Source organism: Antechinus flavipes, chromosome 2 (genome assembly GCF_016432865.1).
Source record: "Antechinus flavipes isolate AdamAnt ecotype Samford, QLD, Australia chromosome 2, AdamAnt_v2, whole genome shotgun sequence".
Lineage (NCBI taxonomy): Eukaryota > Metazoa > Chordata > Mammalia > Dasyuromorphia > Dasyuridae > Antechinus > Antechinus flavipes.
The window spans coordinates 334,208,891-334,214,890 of NC_067399.1; positions in this window are offsets into that span (position 1 = coordinate 334,208,891).

The following is a 6,000-nucleotide window of genomic DNA, read 5'->3' on the forward strand; positions in this document are numbered from 1 at the left end:
ATCCTAATAAATCCACAGGATTTAGTCATTCTGATTATCTTCTGCTGGATACTTTCCAGTTAATCAATATCCTTCCTAAAGTGTGGGTCCCAGAATTGAATACAGTGATCCAGTTGAGTCTGGCCAGGGAAAGGTAAAATAAAATTATAATGTTTCTAGTCCTAAACATTGTGTCTCTCTTAATGTATCCTAATAGGCTTTTTGAGCACCATATCACATATTTACTCCTGTGGAGCATGTAGTTCACTTAAACTTCCAGATCTTTTTCAAACCTACTGCTGTCTTTCATCTGGTGAGTTTAGAAATCAACTGTCTAAAGATTGCTACTTTAGTTGCCACTATTTTCATTTGCAACAAGGGTTACTCAATCCTCTTCTGGCTTGAAATTTACTTTCTTAACTTTAGCATCATGGCAAGGCAAGAAAAAAAAACTGAAAGCATAACTTGAGTCACTACTTACCAGAGTCTTCCAGTTCAAAGAATATATTTCTATATCTCCTAAACCAAAACAGAATTTTGCAAAATAATATACAAAGTGCTAGGATACCACATGTATTGCAAATACATTCCACCTGAATGTAAATGTCAGCAGCACTACTTTAAATGACTTTAGACAAAGAAGGTACCATCGTGAAATGAGAGGGACAAATAAATAGCCCGACCCAAAGTATCTTCCCCTCCAGCCTTCCTTGCCATCATTTTTCCAAGTACCTAGTCTGGAATGGTTTTTGAGATAATTTTCCCTAAGTCATATAATAAAGATTCAAGAACACAGTTAAATACTCATTATGTAGAAGAGAGAGAATAGTTCAATTGGTAAAATGTCAAAATTGGAAAGGATTTCTGTGATCAATATAGTCAATATAGATCAATAAATAACAGCTATCAACCTCAGCAAGCAGTCATTTAGTCTCTGCAAAAAGACTTCCAGTGATCATTAACTCAAACCCTTTTAATAAAATTTATTCTAGTTTTTTACAGTGGCTGCACATGTGACCATCAGCATCATACCTATTCCCGGGGAACATAAAGCCCCTGAATTTCTTCTTCAGTTTCAAGATACTCTGGATCTGCATCAACTCAAAAGCTATTAGTGTGTTTATTTTTACTCTACTCAACCAGAGGATATAATTAATTCAAAACATTTAATGAAATAATCAGTAATAAATGTTACAATAGCATATTTCCTCCTTGGGGAACATTTTGCCATAAATATACACTATATCACTAAGTAGGGATTATACATGTAGTAGGACATTGGAAATTAGTATCTGTTAGTGTAGATACTATATACAAGGCCTTATATCTATCTTTATGAGTTTCTGGGAGCATGGGAATGTGTCTGTATCTGAAAAATAAAAAGACTCTTTTCATCTTAGAAGGGATCTTCACATGAGAAGTAAGAAATGAGCATTATGCTTTGGAAGGGATAAATTACCTCTCCAGAAATAAATAATAAGAGTCCATGAAGATCATACAGCTGAAGTTATTGCCTCCACTGCCACTACCATGACTGAAGTTGAACTATATGAATCCACATAAGAGTCAATGCAACAAAGACTAATAGTAGTAGTCATTGTTCAGAAAAGTATGATGATGTTTTCCATTTCTCTCTGCTCTCTCAAAGAGAGCATCTTTTCCAAAATGTATCTGCTTCTTTAAATTCTATGTTTCATATTTCTATTCTCTGCTTGAAGACCTCAAGTAAAGAATGACCTAATACCTCTTCAGGCAGTTCGCTGAACTTTTGGATTATTCTGATTGTTAAGAAGTTTCTCCTGATATCAAATTTAAATTTGTTTCTTCACAACTCCCATCTATTGCCCAGGGTTCTACCCTCTTGGACAAAATTGAACAAATTGAATATCTCTTTCAAATGATAACCTAGGGACAGCTATTATATTCTCCTTCAAATTTCTCTTTTCTCAACTAAAAAATTCCCATTTCTTCAACTACTTTTCAGATAGCATGGTTTTATATTACTCGATCATCTCAGTAAACTTCCTCTAAATAGTTTTTAGCTTATTAATGTTATTCTTAAACTATGGCAACCAAAACTGAATATAACATGGTCTATCAGGAGAATTTTGCTGGAATTTTAGGTCAAGCCCAATAACCTGCATTTTTAAGAGTCCAGAATCTTCCTTTTTTTCTAAATTGGGATAAGCATTACATTATCCATGACTTTTACAGATTCCCCACTGGGGAATTTGTGGAAAGACATAGACAAGAGTCTCACAGAAAATAAATGAGAATCTATATAATTGAAAAGAATATCCAAATCAATGAAATCACAAATAGATTTGAGTAATCAATGGAACCATTATTTAGGTGCTTTTTGTTAGGGAAAAACATGCAGAAAAATGGCTAAGTTGTGGTATGTGAATGTTATGAAATATTATCGTTCTATAAGCAATGATCAGTGGGATGATTTCAGAACAACTTGGAGAGACTTACATCAACTGATGCTAAATGAAGTGAGTAAAACCAAGAGAAGATTGTACATAGCAACAACAAGATTAAATGATGATCAACTATGATGGACTTGGCTCTTTTCACTAATAAGGTCATTTTGTTTCTTCCTTATCATGCTTTTTCACTTAATTTATTTTTCGTATATTGTTCCTAGAGCTAGCATCTCTAGCACTATGTTAAATAGTAATGGTGATAGAGGACATTCTTCATTTACTCCTGATCTCTGTAGAAAGGCCTCTAACTTTTCCATTACATATAATATATTATGATATGGGAGCCACTTGCCAGTAGCTACGGGAGGTCTAATTCAGACCTGTAGAATGGATCTCTTCATGTGAAGAGATGATGATGATGATGATGATGATAGAAGGAGACTGAGAGGCAGTTGCATTGTCTGATTTCTCTCCTCTTCCCTCTTGCCTCCGATTTATTTCGTTCCCAATCCACAAGGAACATCTGTGAAAGCTACTTTGCAACTCCTTCAAATTTATGATTCACAGTTGTGGAGGCTCTCAGAGAATTGACCTGCCCCTTCACTTAAGCATGGTCCTTAATAATGTTTATTTTTGGATTTAGATAAATATTTGTTTTCTATATTAAGGAAAGACCTTTTTATTCTCATCATTTTCTTCCAATGTCCAGTCTCCTTTCTCTACCTTCTTAAAACACCAGTCCCATATCTTTTCTATATCTCATTCCTATGGTGCTTAGTTTTCAAGGAGCAGTTAATGTTTTCATAAGGTTTTATGACTGCTGATAGCTTTAGAATGTTACACTTCCAGTGATACCTACATTCTAAACCAAGTCTCTTTAAGGAAAAACAAGTCTTTGATACAAAGGAAAGAAGCTCTAAAGGTAGAATTAAAGGCACTATGACAAAAAAAGACCTAACTTGAATCTGCCCAGATGCCTTTCAAATAATATTTTATCTGTGGCCACCAACATTCCTACTCTAGACAAGCATACTTCAAATCAGTAATTCTCTTCTCTTGACATTTTTATTTAACAAACAGGCTATTTTAAAATGTAAGATTTCTTAATTTCCCAAACTGAGGAGTGGAGTGGAAGGGAAACATGTCAAAAGAGTTGCAAATGATAAAATAATACAGTGTATAATTTTTAACTCCTGAATAATTTCATTCCTGGTTGAAATAAAAATTAAGTCAAAGTTTACTGAGCACTACAAGATGGCTAGTCTGCTTTTATTAACCTTTGGTCTTTATATTTCATTTCTGAAAGTGATAGGTGAAATGAAAAGTGCAAGACTTCATATCTATTTTCTTTGTTACTTTCCCAGTATGTACTCTGCCTGTTCCCAAGGATCAAATATTTAATAATCAGTCTGTCATTGAAATAAAAACACCAACATTTTCAGAAATTGTAGAATTACATAAGACTTTGTTAAAAGATCTAGAAGGAAATGTAAATTGGAACTGGAACTTGCAAGGCAACATTGTAATCAATGTGAAGAAATCAGATGTTACTGAAAAGGAATTTCTTCCCTTTCAAAGAACTGGGTACTTATAGTAGATATGCTACTATACATGTTTAATAGAAGTAATATCATGCTTTATGATGCTATGCTATGGTAACTAATTTTTTGTACAACTAGGGAGTACTTAAATTAATGCCATAAGTTAGCTTTTTTCCCAATTGCCTTAAAATAAGTATTTGCTTATTTAAGATTAAGTTCCACATGGTTTAGGTTCTAGAACATAAAATTTTTATTTTTCAATCAATTCTTGTTTCAAATGCCATATTCTTTTAGGGCACAGCATACAGATGCCTAAGAGTAAGTTACAGAGAGATGTTTAATGACTCATAAAGAAGCATTCTTTGTTTAAAATATATCCTGTGTTACTCTCTCTTTCTCTGTGTCTCTATTTCTGTCTCTCTGTCCCTGTCTCTGTCTCTCTATCTCTTTCTCTCTTTCTCTGTGTGTGTGTCTATGTCTGTCTGTCTGTCTTTGTCTCTCTCTCTTTCTTCCCCACACCCTCTCCTCTATGCAGCACAAAGCAGTGGATAAAGAACAGGTTTCCCAATCAAGAAAACCTGGGTTCACCTAAGTCTTGCCTCTGATTAATACACACAGTGTATCCCTCAATAAGTCATTGGGCCTCTCAATATTCTAGGCAATTCTCTAAAACTGTATATTTGAGAGAAGATTTGACATTCACTGATAGAGTGATTTTCTTTATCTAAGTTTCCTAAATCAATGAAATCATAAGTCCAGTTCTAATCCCTAGCCCTCCTCTTTAACTGAAATGAATCATGGATTCCCAAACCTTTCCTTTTTCATTTCCCAGAGGTCTCATGCAGAATGAATGATAGAACATTTTGCTAGCCAAGCGTTAAGAAAACAAACATATCTTCTCTTTTGTTACTTCAGTGGAAAAAATGAATTATGGAATCAAAATTCAGGTTAGGAGATGGAAAGGGCTGTAATGTATTCTGGATGGTTTGGTTTTATAAAATAATAGTAATATTATGATAATTAGTACACTCAAAGGCCTGTTAAACGACTCTTTCTGATTGAGTCATATCTGTGAAATCTTCCTCAAATCATATCGTTTGGCAGAGATGTGTTAGTTGCCTGTCTTATTATTACTGTTCATTCTTTGTTTTCAAAAAATACCAATGATTACTATATAATGATCAATTCTGATGGACTGGCCATCTTCAACAATGAGATGAACCAAATCAGTTCCAATAGAACAGTAAGCACTGAACTAGGTACACCCAGCGAAAGAACTCAGGGAAATGAGTATGAACCACTACATAGAATTCCCAATCCTTCTATTTTTGTTCACCTGCATTTTTGATTTCCTTCACAGGCTAATTGTACACTATTTCAAAGTCCAATCCTTTTTGTACAGCAAAATAACTGTTTGGACATGTATACATATATTGTATTTAACTTATACTTCAACATATTTAACATGTATTGGTCAACCTGCCATCTGGGGGAAGAAGAGGAGGGAAGGAGGGGAAAAGTTGGAACAAAAGGTCTTGCAATTGTCAATGCTGAAAAATTACCCATGCGTATATCTTGTAAATAAAAAGCTATAATTTAAAAAATACCAATGATATCAGGGGATGATGTCTTGATTTGCACATGAATTTTATTTGAGGTAGAGTTGCACAAAGTCATTATCTTCATTCTCTTCTAGAGTTATCAAGATAATTGGCGATGGATGGTCTTGATGACTTTAATGTCTAACCAAATTCTAAACATTGCATAGCACCTGTTTCAGCTGTTTTTATGGCAATTGGAACAAATTGTTTTCATCCACTCATTTGTCTCAGGAACGTCTTCAACATAAATAGAAAGAACTGCTAAGGGAGTGTGATAAATACCTTTCTGAATGAAAAAAAAGGTGGTCCCCAGGACCACAAGGTTCCAACGTAGATGGGTAAAGAAGAAAAAAGACTAGCATACAACCATAATAAAAAGACAATATCAGATAGAAATTTTGAATGAGATAAACCATCATTTGCTAAAGTCTTGTGCTTTTCCATCTATAG